Source organism: Acinonyx jubatus, chromosome D1 (assembly GCF_027475565.1).
Source record: "Acinonyx jubatus isolate Ajub_Pintada_27869175 chromosome D1, VMU_Ajub_asm_v1.0, whole genome shotgun sequence".
Lineage (NCBI taxonomy): Eukaryota > Metazoa > Chordata > Mammalia > Carnivora > Felidae > Acinonyx > Acinonyx jubatus.
The window spans coordinates 110,285,086-110,301,754 of NC_069390.1; the positions used below are offsets into that span (position 1 = coordinate 110,285,086).

The following is a 16,669-nucleotide window of genomic DNA, read 5'->3' on the forward strand; positions in this document are numbered from 1 at the left end:
TCGCTAACATCTGCAGGAATAGGCTAGCGCTGATTCTGGAGTTACACCATCGTAATTTTTAAAACCAGTTATTTTTATAAAATTGTACTATTTAAGCCTAAACCCATATCAATTAGACAGATTCTTTAATTTTCTTAGGGAAAAAAATATATGTACTTCTAAATTCCTAAGTGGTTTTTTTTTTTCCTGTAAATAAAAGTTTTCTCCAAATACAAAATGGAGACACCCAAGGCCTTGGCTATATCACTCTTTCAGTGACACAACTCTCGTGGACTGGTTCGAAGAAATAACACCTGACAAGGTTAATACAAGCAATTTATTCCAAAGGTGAATGTTATCTCAGTAACTGAAGAAACGTTTCCAAGAAAAAACACGGAAGAAGAGCCACTGTGGATAAATGAACAACTTTAACTGCCGTGAAAGACACATCAGCTGCAGGATATATATAGAGGGAAATTACATATTTAGAGGGAAAGACTGAGATGTTGAAAGAAGAGCTAAATTAGAGACTTCTGGATTCAGACTAGGGAAGAAACAGAAGCCTTGAAGTGCAAAGCTCGGTGCCTTAAATTCACTGGCGTGACTTAATTATTATTATATATTGGTAGCGTGGTAAGGGTTCATTGCTGCTAAGCAATATTCAGGAAAACAGCAATATTGATGTGGGTTCCCCAGCAGAAAAGGGAACAGAAGTACGTAGGGAAGCAGGATTGGGTATGGGCAGAGCATTACTAAAGTTCTGTGATGGGTATGTGAGATTTCCTAACACCCTGTTCCTTCCATTTTTACTTCCTCTAAGTTTTCCTCAATAAAATGTGTCACATTTTGCCCTTGACATTACACATATTAGTGTATTTTTACTGGACAACCTGCCATGAGAAAATCAAGACCTTTTATTCAAGGATTCATTGTTTACTTACTCAACATCAACCACATGCTAGATCTAAACCCTGGATTTATCACTCTTTTCCACATTCCAACCAAGAACTTGGAAGGGAAATAAAGACTGAAAGCGTTTATCATCAGATTCTAAAGAATATCAGAACAATGATAATCATGATGAATTTGTAGCAATTATACAATATCCCCCTAACTTAACAGAGGAACAAATGAATAAACCCAGAGGAATCAGTAAACTGGCAGAATCATCAACAACTTGTTTTCACGTCTGCCGACCAGAGCCACCTGCACGGAGCCTCTGCTGCTCAACAAGGAGAATGTCACACACTGGAATAATCACCTCACCATAAGGCCAGAGTATTTCTGTTTCTTGGGGAATAAAATCACTCAACTTTTTGCAACTTGGTTGACATTTTCTCTTAATTAAAGATGGTTTGTATTTAAAAAAAAAATTTTAACTTTACTATCGGCAAAGGCTAGGAAATAGGTAAGAAATCTGACATTGACTTGCGGCCTTGGGTCCCCAGCCCAGCTAGCAAATTCTCTTCGTTACCAAGGTTAGCAGTCAGCATCGTGGGTGTCTGCGGAGGGGGAGCCAGTGTTGTAAATATGCTGGGAGAGACACAATCCAAGCACAAAACACGGCTACCAATAAGACAGGAGGCTACTGATGACCTCAGAGTGACATCATTTCCTCTGTCAAACGTGACTACAGAAATGTGAATGCTGAGTTCAGGGTCCCTGAACTCTGCTGCCCAACAGAGCCCCATCCTCCATGCTAACACCTTACCTAAAGCGCCAGTCAGGGACTGACTGGAAAGGACTGATTTCTGTTACACAAAATATCTTATTTATTTTTGAGCCTTCCCATTTTGTCAACACTACTTTTAAATCCAACTAGCTTCCAAGAGCTGTTGAACTAGCTGATTCTGTCATAATGCTTCCTCCTTAAACCCCTGTTTTGGTGGAGGTCCATATGGTCTCTCATGTAGACAGCTGCAGCAATAATGAACGTTTTTCCCTTACTCCAGAAGTGACCTCGCCCTGTCCATCATACACTGCGTGAGAATGACCTATCTAAACAATTACATGACCATGACCTTCCTTCCTGCTGTCTTCAGGCAAACATGTGAATTGCTTACCTTGGCATGCTAGGTGTCTGATGACATCAGCCCTACCCGCTCTTCCCCTTACGCCTCTTCCTACCTCCAGTGACGTCACACCTGTTCCTGGCTTTGACCACAGCTAGCTCTTCAACGCTGCCATTCTTTATGCTACTGTGCACGATTTTCTGCCATCTGTACACATTCAGCTCCTTAAACAAGTTGCCGTCTGTTAATGTTTAGAACCAGTTTCCTTTGGGTCCTTGAAATGGCAGCTTGTGACTGGCTCCCCTCCGCGGACCATTCTGGGTGAGTCTATCTTCCTTGTGTTCTCAGTGCCCCAACGTACTTCATCTCCATTTTGACTCACTGCACTTCAATTACTGGTTTTGTTCGTACTCTTTCCATTAGATTAAGTTCCTTGTGGACAGGGACTTTTGCCTTAATTTTCTGTAAAGTTTTGTGTTTAGTATTGTCTGGAATATACAGTAAGAACCCCACTAAATGTTTGTCAAATGAGTGAACACTTTATAATAATAACTGTTTTCAAGACAGGTCTTTTAATTCTGTCTTCCCCTCTGATTGCATGTTAATCTCGAGAAAATAACTTATCATTTCATTCCCTTTTGAAATTTCACACACTCCTCATGGACAAATGAGTGAATTGGAGTTGCCTCTGTCACTGGTTCATTTTCTACCTTATTTGAAAGCTCCTTGTTAGCTGCCGTGTACCCAAGTCGAGTAGAAATCATTACTCCGTCTTCTTTACACAGCCCTGCCCATCTCTGTCTTCACATCTCTGAGCAAGCATCCCTTAGGCCATTAACGTTTTTCATTATTTAAAAATAAAGATTTGTACTTAGAAAAGAGCACAGGCAGACTAATAATGCCAAAGAGTGTTTCATTTTGCATTCTAGTTTTAGGGTAATTTCTTATTTCTCTATTAGATTAGTTGAAAGCAAGTACCATGTATGTTATTAATGTTTATCTCCCATCATATCTTGCACATCATAGCAGTTCAATGTATTTGTCATGTAACAAAAGTGAATTAATGGATGAATAAGAAATGAGTGCTTAGTGTGTGTATGTGTGTGTGTGTATGTGTGTGCATGCATGAACATAAACCATGGTGATTGCTGCAACTTGATCATGGAGATTCCCGTCCTGCATTTCCTGAGCCTTTTGTGTTTACCGCCAATACGCTGAGGATTTCAGTTAAGTCCATCACGTAAATGATGGCACAGTAACTAACAGGGAGGTAAATCATGTTTAATACCTGAAAGCCATTATCCCACATCTCTTATAAGTACCAGAATGAGGAATGCCCAGGCTCTAGGTCTCATGCAAACTAGAAGGAAGAAGGAAGGGAAAGGAAGAGCGGAGGAACGGGTACGCTGAGTAACTTTCTGACAAGAAGAGGAAAACTGACTTGGATCAATGTGGACCGGAATCCCAGAAGGCAAGAAACCTTAATACAACAGGACTTGTAATTAGACTATTCTTAGAGCATGTTAACACCTCATTAATGTGAGTGGGCTCTGACCTTAACATGTTAGGCGTTTTAATAATTACCTTGGGAATAGCAGAGAGTTCCCTTCTTTGTAACTTAAGTGTTTCTCTGTTTTTAGTGAAGTATCAGATGCCACTGGGTCACTTCAAACTCAGTGTTCACAGACAGTCTTCACCAATCCACTTGGTGAGGTCAGAAATGCCTCCACGGGATCAGAGACAGGACAGGCATGTGACTGTACCAGTGTGAACCATTATTACAAGAAATTACAAAGCCAACCCCTATTAGAGAATCATTACTGCAAGAAAATTTTAAATACAGGCATAATAAATAAATCCTATGATTAGGCCAATTAAGGATTGTTTAATGAAAACTCTTAACCACGCACACAATTTACTTATAGAGTCTGTTTCCAGGAGCTGAAGGTAAATAAGTAAAAATGAGCATAAAGATTTGGTTAGAGGGATGGTTACTGCAAATTGTTCATTAGAAAAGAATTTTCCAATAATCCAAGCGTTCAGTAGTAAGAGTGCACTGAGTACTATGCAGCCATTAAGATCCTGAGTAGAATTATCTTTACTCACTTGGCTAGTTATTGACAAATGCAAAAGGATAGATACACCAATGATATATAAGCTGGGACAGTAAATTATGCAAGGTAGAGGTTTTAGAATAAGGACCCAGGCTTGTCGGCATCCATTACTGGTATTGCTGTTCAGTATTTCTGAGTCTAAGCTTCTTCAAGTGCAAAATGGTGTGCCCCATAAAATGGCTTTCAGTGCCTAAAATATTAGGAAAGATTTTTATTTCAATGGTAGATACAACCAGGAAAAAAAGAACCACTCTTCCCCCAACACACACCTAGAACTCCCCTATGCTCTGCATCCAGATTGCAGGACCAACACCAAGACACTCAGTTATGAATTCATGAGGCGGTGCTCAACATTTAGATACTCACTCCTTTGTTACTCCTTGCCATATGACTGGAAACTAGACTGGAAGCAAAAGTCATCTCAGTTGGACTACTATCAGGGATTATGCAAACTGGTGGAATGTTTTTAACGAGAAGAGATGCTGAAAAGAACGATGAAAATTTCAAAGGCATTGCATCATTTAGTAACAGCATTAAATCACCTTTTCACCATGTTTACCACCGTCACACAAACAAAGAAACAAATCTGCAAAGAACAGGGGCTCACGCACAAAGTCTACGTCTTAGCCTAACCACGTAGTTACTTCAAATACGCCAAGCATTTCCCTTTTTTCTAAGCATAATGGTTAACATGTTGTTTACCTTCTAAACCTGGGTTTTTCAGAACTGCTGCAGTTATTAGGAAAGCAGTGTCATGCGAACCCCGAGAAAATGCCTTCTTCACTTTTCCATTCCTTTTCTCCTTCTGTGTTAGTTTCTTATGCCATAAATTACCCTAAACTTAGTGGCTTTGAGAAAGACAAATGCATTCTTATAGTTCTTGAAGTCGGAGGTCTAACAAGGCTCTCACTGGGTTAAAATCAAGGTGTCCATAGGACTTCACTCCTTCTGGAGGCTGTTGGGGGGAGTCTGTTTCCTTCAACAGTTTCTGGAAGCCACTGAGATTGCCTGGCTCCTGGCCTCGCTCTCCACCTTCAAAGCCAGCAAGATAACATCTACAGATCTCTCTTTCTCGGTCACTCTTACACGCGCACACACACATGCATCCCTCTCCGATTCCTGCCTGGTTCTTTCGCTGACCCTCCTGGATCACCCGGAATAATAATGTCCCCATCACAAACTCCTTAAACTCCTAAACTCCTTTGCTGTGTAAGGTAACACATTCACAGGGCCCAGGGATTAGGACACTGACCGCTTGGTGGTGACCATGATTCTGTCTACCATACAATCCTTCTAAACAATCCTTTACACCAAAATGATCCTGTTTTCGCATAAGCATTCACTTTTTAATATCCCTCAGTGATTCTCCATCACTTTCAGCACAAACTCCACGACCTTGCCACACACAGGACCCAGCCCAGTAAATCTGCATTTCCATCCTTAACTTGCATGAGTTTCTTGACTCCCATCTTCTTTGTCCCAGCTGTCCTGACACTGTCCTGCCCCTTACTCCCTCCAAGTGGCCTCTTCCGTTAGCCCAGGTGAGAGACAGGAGAGGAGTCAATGAGGCAATGATAAGACACAGGGAGGAAAAAGGAGAGTTTCATGGTATATTTAGGAAGCAGAACTATCTTTGCTTAGTGATTTCTTAACTATGGGGTACTCTGAGCCGACCGGTGTGAGAAAGGAAAGTAGGGAAGCCAAATTCTGAAGAAAGAACAGGCTTTGGGGTGGAGGAAGGTCACGAATTCAGTTTGTCACATACAGATGAAAATATACAGTAGATGTGAGAAGGGCATTATTACCTTTTATGGACCTTCATGAAAAATTCACGACTACCACGTATATCAACGACTCAGAGTACACTCGAATTATTTATTTATTTGAATTACACATCTTTTTAAAAAACCAGATAAACACCTGACAATACAAGGAGCTATCGCTGTCTAAAAACTCTCCCCTGGAGGGGCCTGGGGATGCTCCTCTCCAGCTGTTGTGCACAATCTCGCGAGACCAGGGCAGATGATAAATGACGGATTCATTTCTGATCTGCAGGACTGTGCCAGCCATCTTGGCAGCCGTAGAACACGGTTGGCCCGTCATCTTTAGACGTCAGTCCGTTCAGGGCTTGCGACTGAATTCCACAGGCAGGCTGGGAAGAGCGGACTTGGTGATATTTGCCTGTAGTTTGCTTGCAAAGCTTTATTTGATGCCGATGCACAAATACTTGCTGCATTAGGGAATCTCACGATCCTTCATGAGGAAAGGCAGACTAAAGAGAAGGCTTCGGGGTGGAAGTGCCAACAGAGGCAGGGGCAATGCAGCCTCCTGGCACAGAGAGGCAGGAAAATGCAGGCTCTGATCCTCTGGTCTCGGATGTTCAGCATAACAGAGGTCTGGTAACACAAGACCAAACGGGGACCAACGTCTGATTAACAGACAAGAACAATTAGCAAACCGTTACGCGAGTGGATGTTCATTCTTTCCCAGCCCTCCAGGAAGCACTCTGGCTAGTACAGCGCCTGGCATATAATTAGTGGTGGATAAGGAACCTTTAAGAAAACATGAAGAATATCACTAATTTCCCATAGGTGAAATCAACTGTATTTGTTAACCAGCAATTTTTAAATCTTCGTAAGTGGGTATTAAATATTGTTTTTTTTTTATTTTTTTTTACATTTTTTTATTTTTGATAGAGAGGGACAGAGCACAAGTGGGGGAGGCGCAGAGAGAGGAGGAGACACAGAATCCAAAGCAGGCTCCAGACTCCAAACTGTCAGCACAGAGTGAGGCTCGAACTCACAAATCACGAGATCATGACCTGAGCCGAAGTCGGACGCTCAACCGACTGAGCCACCCAGGCGCCCCTTAAATATTCTTAACACCGCAATTTTAACCAAGATTTACAATGTCTGAAGACCTGCCTTCACACACACACACACACACACACACACACACACACACACGTGCATGTTAATAATAGAAAGATACAACACCTGCCCGTAATTTTTCCCTTATGTTGTTATTGTAAGACTTGCAAGGCACCGTAGGTTGACCAAGAAATAGAAAAAGCAGTCCTTTATCTCAAAGATCTCACGGTACACCAGGGATGACAGAGTGCACCCAGAAAACTCCTATTAGACAAGTCACTGATTTCAGATACACTGATATCATTTTCAGGACACGCATAAGAAAAATCTAGGAATGTGTGTGAATGTAAATCAAAACCATGTTTTTGCTACAGTGTTTTCAACCTGCTTCATCAAAGCAAGAGTATTATTTAGAAATAGGAACCTTTAGATTTTAGAGAAGCCAGTTTTGAAGAGGTTGAGTAATAAGCAGAAGCCAATGATTCAGGAAACACAGGACCTTAGTGACAGCTGGACAGAAATCTATGGCAGGAGGCCCTCATGGTGCTGCCACCATTCCCGGCTGCTAAGTTAGCAGGCTGTGTGCCCCAGATGTGCAGCAAGAATGAGGATGACAGGATACCTGTCAGGGAGCTGGGCAGGTTTTTTATTTTATTTTTTTTTCAACGTTTTTAATTTATTTTTGGGACAGAGAGAGACAGAGCATGAACGGGGGAGGGGCAGAGAGACAGGGAGACACAGAATCGGAAACAGGCTCCAGGCTCTGAGCCATCAGCCCAGAGCCCGACGCGGGGCTCGAACTCACGGACCGCAAGATCGTGACCTGGCTGAAGTCGGACGCTTAACCGACTGCGCCACCCAGGCGCCCCTGGACAGGTTTTTCAGATGAGAGCGAAGCCCGAGTATCTGCAAGGCATTTTAAACTGCTGGGTCATGGGGTAAGGGGGAGAGAGGGGGCCACCAGTACTGAGTTGGGCACAGGAGCAGCACATTATGGAGGCAGACACACACAGATATGTATATGAGAAGAAGTCCAATGAATAGAAAGTCGATTCATAGGATTTCCAGCAAGGGAGAATTCACTGATTTTAATGCTCCAGACCTAGTATACTTTGAAGTTGAAAAAATCTGAAACAATCTAACAGATTCATAGAAATGGATGCAGGAAGAGGTGACCTGATTACATTCCGGCAGGGAGCCGTAATAAATGGAACACACTCAGAATCAGCGTGAACACCCGATCCTCGTGACAGACCTCTGTGGGTCAGGGAACTGAACTGAGGAAAAGCAAAAGCAGTAACACTGAATTTGATTATTCTCTGAGTGTGATGAGTGACTATGAAAATGGCATTACTTAGGGAGGAAGAAAAAAAATCGCGAACATTTGGCCTTCCATGCAGCTCTTCTCTTTCCCTGAACAAGTATTTCATAACCACATGTCATTTTAATAGAGTAAACAGGAGCATCACCGAAGAGTTAAAGAACAGGGTATTCTGGTACTTTTTTCTAAGTTGATTTAAGCAACTTTATTAGCCCGGATTCTCCAGAGAAAAAGGACCACCACCAAGATCTGTTTACAAGATAATGAAAGAAGAAAACCTAAATGACAGTAGAGAAAATCTAAATAATTCCTGTATCTTTGGACCCTGATTTGTCCATTCTTTTCTTCATTTCTTTGATGGCTTACAGGGGACACATTTTTAGTTTTTTTTCATCGTCTGAGGCAGGGCTAAAAATGTATGAGCTTTTTAGCGGAACACTGCTATATTCAACGAAGACTGACTCACTTTAAAGGAAGGAAATATTCCAAGAGCTTTTCCCTCATGGCTAATTAAATATTTATACGAAAGAAAGTGATGCATCTCAATAAAGAAAATACATTCAACTTGTAACAGCGGCACAACGCATTGTCGCCAATTTCAAGCCAAGACAGATTGTACAGAGTGATGCCTTCGCGCTGAAACACAAAACCATGCCCTTTGTCCTGACTTCATTTTCTTCTCTGTGCAGCTAGATTCTAATATTATTTGAATTCATTCATTAGGTCTATTTTTTTCCCCATTTTAAGTGAACTACTTCAAAATTTCCAATTTGCAAACTTAGTGCCTAACACAAACACTTTCCTACTTGAAGACACTCGTCCTGTGTGTCCTTTTACAGTATCGCTGTGCCAAGTGTCATTCACTTGCATGACCCGTGGTCAAACATTATAATAACGTGTAATAACAAAATGCTTACAGCAGCTGAGAACTGACTTGCTACTGCTGAATCCTAATGTATCTTTAGGATATCCAAGAAGCCAAACCGTTCAAGCTTGCTCAACTCTGCATCTACCATGTGATGTCAGGTCAGAAAATGGCTTCATAAAAAAATGTCAACATCATAAACGCATTTCAAAGAAAGCACCCTGGATTGGCCCGGCTTTAAGTCTGGCTTTAAATATGCATCAAGACTGAAATACGGTCATGAAATAAGAATTCTTTAAGGTCATGTTGCCTCTGAAAAAAATACACGGCCATCAACGGTCACTGTTTTTCGGGGGGGGGGGGCAGGAGTGTGGGGGGAGGGAAGAAGTGGGAAGAAAAATCCTCAGTAGTTCATTACAGGCTTTGCAAAAATGGACCCCGTATTCACTTGAAGAAGTAGCAACTTTAATATGTAGCAACTTTAATATTCCAGACCGATAGGAATCACAGTGATCGGAGCCTCTGAAGCCTTGGCAGTCCCGCCATACTTCCAAGGAGAAGGGAATGTTCACTGCTGGTTATGCCTCAGGTGATCCTAAGGGATCCTAAGGGAAATACCTCCCCTTCCTCCCACAAAGGGGAGTGATTCACATCTGCCTCCACGAATTTTTATTACATTTTGTATCAAATCGCTGCCTTGCCCATCATATATTTCCAAATGGGAGGGCATTACTGGAAGGTTTTGCCCACTGCCCACTAATGGCTTTCGGTTGAGGAGTCCCCAAAGTCACATCTGTATATTCAGTGGCCCGGGCAACACAAGTACAAAATAACTAAAATATATAACTTTGTTTTAATACATTTTATTTTTCCATTCCATGACACGAAATGGCAAAATAATGTAGTATAAGATTAGTATGTCGTACAACGTAGTTAACCCTGGAGAAAAACCATATTGGGTTACTTTATCATCCATGAATAAAATGGGTAGTAAGCAGAGACCTATTATTATAATATTGCAGGGTATACTCTCAGTTCCTAAGATTTTCCATATGAAAGACACGAGAAGAGGGCCACCTGGCTGGCTCAGTCAGTGGAGCATGTGACTACTGACCTCAGGGTTTTAAGTTTGAGCCCTACATTGGGTGTAGAGATCACTTAGAAATAAAATCTTAAAAAAAAAAAAAAAAGAGATACAAGAAGAAAAGTTACCTATTTCTTCACTAAAGAGTTAAAGTAACTTAAATGCCCCATGCAGGTGATTAGGAAACTACCAAGGATTCTACCTGAGATCTTTAAATTGTGTGTTCCTATCCAGTATAGGCTACTTTCTTCCCAATACTCAATAAACATCAATGGTAATAGTCAATATGGTGGGTTAAAGTAACTTCAGAACTGTTATTAAATCTAATTTTGCAGGGCCCCCGGGTGGCTTAGTCAGTTGGGCGTCCAACTTCAGCTCAGGTCATGATCTCATGGTTCATGGGTTCAAGCCCCACGTCGGGCTCGGTGCTGACAGCTCAGAGCCTGGAGCCTGCTTTGGATTCTGTGTCTCCCTCTCTCTGCCCTTCCCCCACTACCACTCTGTCTCTCTGTGTCTCTCAGAAATGAATAAATGTTAAAAAAATATTTTTTAAAGAATAAATCAACCTAATTCTGCTCTCATTCTGAGCATGGAATTATGGCCCTCAGAATGTGAATTCTGAAAAGACACTGTAGGTATTGGAACATCTGTCAAAATGGTTCCAAATATTGTACAGCTTCAAGTTTTCAAAAGGTAAGTTTTATAATTTACTCAATACATACGCATAATGTTGAATGCATAGAACTTTATAAATAAGGCAACGTGCATATTTTGAAGTTACATACTCAAAAACTTTACAGAAGGAGAGTACATTTTTGACAAATTGAGCAATTATTGCCTGACAGTAATTGTAGGTTAGGCCTTTTTCTGCCTGTTTTATTCAATTTGAAGACTCTGTTTCTAGAAGATGTATGACACTTATTAAACATCCCATGAAGGTTCATTCAGTGAAGGAAGGACATAATCCATGAAACGACTATTGTTCATGTTTTATTTTGAATGGAAATTTAAAGGGATCCTTTAAGGCAAAAGACTAATAAAATCCAGTTCGAAAAATAATAAAAGAAATTTTGGGGTAACACCTTTTAACACAAAATGAAATTCAATTTCCTTGGCAAGCAATCTTAAAACTAACAGAGCAAGCGGCAGGATCTGGTTCCTCTTAGCTAGAAATATTTACTTGTACATTTTGTCACTGGGCATTGAAGAAATATGAAAGGAATATGTGTACACATGAGTTGGGAGTAGTTAACGGCCAAATACATTTTAGAAATCATACTCAATTTATGTGCCTCTCAAACAGTCTTAAAATTCAAGATTATGTTTAACTGTGTACCTCAAATTTATTTTGTTATGAAATTTTTCACTCAAGGGACACTTAATATCTGGTAGAACTAGCATTCTAAAGAACATAGTTTTAGGAAATGTTATAGTATTGCATAATTACAGCCATTCTCTAAAATAACTTACAGATTTAAAGTCAGTCACAGAAACACAAATACCACACAATTTCACTATTCATATGGGGAATTTAGGAAACCAAGGAGAAAGGGAAAAAAGAAAAGAAACAGGTAAACCAAGAACAGACTCTTAACTACAGAGAACACACTGCTGGTCCCTAGGGGGCGGTGGCCTGGCGGGGAGAGGAGGTGATGTAGGGAAGTGTAGAAACACCGTATTGTACGCCTGAAAGCAAGATAACACCGCACGCTAGCTGGAATTTCAGTAACAATTTTCAAATTAAATAACTTCTAGATTTAACATTGTTCTACTCAAAATCTAAAGTTTTGGAGGTCAAGTAAGGTTTTCTTTCAACTTTAACATACATGTATGTACATACAACGTATGCAAGTACACAGAAGGCAAGTGGGAATTTTTAGAATTTAGATTCTTTGACTTAAAAGAAGTATTTAAAATATTAATTATTTAAAAATGTACATGTACTTTTATCACTGAGATAAGCACAGGGTCCTCCTTTTTGATTTATTAAGTTGAAAAATTAGATTTTGAATACTTAAGCATATTTCATTTTCTCCTTATGGCTTATGGGTTACGGCTCACCATTCAACTATCTCTTGCACTCGGTTTGTTAAAACTTTGAGATTTTTGCACCTTATGAGTAAGATTTCAAATTTTATGTACTATAAAGGTACTACACTTTTATAACAGGGTTATGCTACATATGTTTAAGTTACTTGGAAGTTATTGGGAAATTTATCTTTTTTTCTATTCTGAATGGGTGAAATGGCCCCAGAATTATCTGTTTAAAGTTTACAGTGAACTATGAAGGCTTCTGTGAGCATCTTTTTTGTTAGCAGTTTTTTGATATTTGTCACAAAAAACATCCAAGCCTTTTTCTCTACTCAGCTTACTACGTCATTTTGTGGTCATTTGGTTATCTGTATTTCCTAGGGAATAATTTCAATCATATTTCAGTATTTTATTAGCACAATAAACTATGAAGGATCATTGTATCTCTTTGTCCATGCCAAATTTTGTATAATCTCTGTATACTTTGTTTACATTACAAATTGATTTATATATTTTATGATTTAAAAGCAACTAATTCATGACTTTATTTAACAATACAAATTGTACCCTATCTCCTACTTAGGTGTTTATATACTTTACTTTTTTAAGTCCTTGTAACTGCTTTTTCTTACACTGTCTTTCAAATTTTAGATTTCCTTTTCGATTCAACTGATTTTAATATCATATTACCATATAATCAAACTCTCTGTGAAGGAGAACATTCTTCTGACAACACGACTTTTCACAATTCATACAGTTTCATATGTAGTACCATTAATATATAACCTTATTTAGATTTCATTTTATGGAGATATGAAATAGTGTTAAAAAAAATGTTTCCACAAGGGGCAACCTTACAAATGACCCCACTGCCACTGACTCACTTATACAAGGACTTGTCCAGGTGAGCAGACAAAACCCCTGTTGGTGAGCCTGCTTCTAGGAATTCACAGAAACCAAACGACCATGCGTTGCAAATCATTAGCAGGTCATCTGGAAAGCAGACATTTCTTTGCCCAGACTAGTTTTATACACTCAGGTTCTCAGTCTTCGGGCTTTGGTGAGGGATCATTCTGACTCCTGGAAAAAAACATAGGTTATTTTTAACTTCTGGTTGCTGAGGCCACCACATGTGTAGGGGGAAAAAAATGTCTCTTGACTAGAACCACAGGTGACTTTTATTTATTGTACTAATGCCTGTCATCTATTTTCATGTTGCCCACAGGGAACATCAAGTATTTTGCCAGGATAAATATTTTTTTTATTCCAGTCAAGTCAGTCAGAAAAAGCGCTCTGCTCCCAACACAAAGCAGCGAGAAGACTATGAAAATAGGTCATATGAAAATACGATAGATAAAAAGAAAAGAGTTAAAAGAATGTAAACCTAATCAAAAATAAACAAACATAAATATCTACACGGGTCAGAAGAGGGAGGAGAATCAGGCTGAAGCCCCTGGCCTAAAATCACGGCATCAGAGATGGGAGGCCGAGACGGTAAAGGTGGCCTTTCTATTAATCAGAGGAAAGCAAATCAAAACAAGCACGAAGCCCTATTTCATACCCATCAACTTGGCAAAAGGAGGGAGGGAGGGAAGAAACAACAAACTAAATTAGACAATTTCAGCTACCGGTAGAGAAATGGGAAGTGCCTTAAGCTGTTAGTGGTTCTGATGGCTAATGTGTGTTGTCCAGTCAATGCAGACATTGTTCCGAATGCTTTGTGCACATAACTTGTCCCATCCCGACTGCAACCCAATGACATAGACATTACTGTTATATTCACTTGACAGATGAGAAAACACAGTCACAGAGAATTATCTTGTCAAGGTCATACAGCTAGTTCTCAGGGATTCTGACTCCAGATTCCATATAATCCTGACAACATAAAATTTTGAGAGCAGACCAGATAATTATAGTAAAATTGACGAGGTAGACACAGACAGACCATATATTTCCACTTCTGGAAGTCATTCCTACGTAGCGCACTTGGAATCAAAGAGGAGAATACACAAACGATCCTTCCAACATTATTTACAGTAGTAGGAGATGCGTAGTATTTATTTTCCACCAAGTAAAATTCTGATGTGTATCAAGCAGTTTGTTCTTCATAACAATCCTATGAGGGGGTTACTATCAATATTTCCAATTCTTCATAACAATCCTTTGGGGGGGTTACTATCACTATTTCCAATTTAAAAATGATGAGGATGAGGCATAAAGAGGTGTGTGTTTACAGTGGCAAAACAATGAAACTCCCTGAATGCTCATTAATAAGACAGCGGATTTTAACCCTAATATATTCACGCGTGGAAGTTCACAACAGTTATACGATGAGAAGTCTATAGAGAGAGAAAAAAATGCACAAGTCTAAAGAAACAATTTTTGAAAACCTTTACTGATGTGATTATACCTCTAAAGGAATGAAAACATAAGAATGATGCACTAAAGGTACTCACAAGAGTCTCTTTGGATCGCAGGGAAAGAAAATGGGATTAGTAATTGTCTACCATGGGCTGCCAGGATCTACAGAGGTTTATTTTTTGAACAAAACAAACTAAAGTTAATAGGAATGAATATCAAGATTTTTAAAAAGCTGAGTAGTGGGTACAGAGCTGGGGTTTTTTATAGGACTCTTTATATTTTCTACATGATTGATATATTTTATACTAAAATACAACAGTACACTGAAATTGTATCCATCATGTATTAGTCAACTTGACATTAACTTTATTAATTGTACTAAAAATTTACTTGTGCGTGAGAAGAAGCTATCCTCAAAAAAAAAGCTAGTAGTATTTACCATTTATTAAGAATTTATTTTCTGAAACTCCATGCTTTTTTGTGTTGAAGTACTCATTTAATGATTTTATGAATTCTACTAAATTGGGATAAACATTTTTGAAATTGCTTGCTAAAGACAAAACCACTGAAGGCCTGAGCTGGGATTAACACAAAATACACCCGCTGGTATCCACCTCTCCTGGGCTGTATTAGTCCCTAGAATGCTACAGGTGCCAGGGCCGAATCCGAGCTCCCAGAGTCATTAAAACGAGAAGGTGTGTCTGGCCTCAGGACCCTTCCTTCCTGGACACAAGCCTAATGTCAAAACCCTGACACACTTCGATCAGCCCAGACTCCACGGTTCCTGCGCCTTCACCTCTTCCTGGGGTCTGGCCTATCCTGTAGGCAGGAAGTGACAGTTCCGAGGAATTAATGAGATGCTGGGATTGTGTACAGTTCAGCTTCGGCCACACAGGATTCTGAACCGGGCTCTGCAGAACCATCCTCAAAAATGACACCACTTAGGCGTGGTGTCCTGTCTCCATCCATACGGGAAAGCTTCTCTTAGCTAGGACTTTTTTTCCCCCTTCACAGGATTACTCCTTACATCGCCGAACTCGAAATTTATAATATTTTTTTCTTTGGAACTTACCTTTACCAACAAAGCTATAGCTTCTGAAACTATGTGCAGTAAATGGTGTTTTACATAACTATGACAACATCGAGAACGGAAAATCTGGTCCTACAATTCAACACTGAATCAGACGCACGTAATGTGAAGGGGGTCCAGGGCTGCGTCATGCTGCTGATTACATCTACATATCGACTTCCATAAACTGAGCCTGCTATGATGTTATAGGGTCCCGCTTTTGTGATGCTAAATTTAGTCATAAAACAGAATGCATGTCCATATGGTTTTCACACGTATAAATATATATATACACATGTAACACAAGAGGCTACGGTGCCCAGATTTTCCTTTTTCCCTCTGTGATTACTAACAGTATATGATTCGGGTAACACAGTCAAAATACGTCATAAGTGTCAATACACAGACACACTGCGTAAAGACATTTTACCAGACCGTGTCCTTTTAGAAACCAGAGTCTATTCATGTCTCTATAATAGACATGACAGAAAGTCATATGTAAATCCTCCTGTACCTTTTAAATCTTTATTAACTTTTATGTTACTTGTCACTTAAGACAGATTTAATTCTTACCTTCCTCCATATTGAGTATTTTCAGGAATTTGGAAAGCAGCACCTGGGACAAAATGTAACCTGCTAACTGACATACAGCTAGTCTCTGCACCTGACTTGTAATCAATGTTCTCGGAGATGAAACATGGTTTAGAATATGTCTTAAGTGAACTTCAGAGACAAAAATCACATCTTTTTCATTACCTCCAATAATAAGTATTTTTTAATCCTTATACACACAACGTCCCCATGAATTTCCCCATGGTATTCACCTGACAGCTACATTATCGTCCTTTGTTCTAGTGATCTCTTGCTGTGTAACAAAACACTCTAAAACTTCGTGTTTCAAAACAGAGAAAACTATTGGGTCAATATTGTACAGACCAGATGGGATTCAGCGGGTAGGGGGTC

General features: G+C 39.8%; 1 long non-coding RNA gene across 4 annotated transcripts in view; it reads right to left on the minus strand.

The window, feature by feature from the left end:
- The window catches only part of LOC113596945 (uncharacterized), a 580,975-nt gene that overhangs the window by 428,495 nt on the left and 135,811 nt on the right, over nucleotides 1-16,669 (minus strand). For 2 of the 4 annotated variants that reach the window (XR_008290728.1, XR_008290725.1), the window contains exon 1: nucleotides 6,564-7,065. The exons of the other annotated variants lie outside the window; for them this stretch is intronic. This is a non-coding gene — a long non-coding RNA (uncharacterized LOC113596945). Of the gene's footprint in view, nucleotides 1-6,563; nucleotides 7,066-16,669 lie in introns of those variants that run through there. 4 annotated transcript variants of the gene reach the window in all.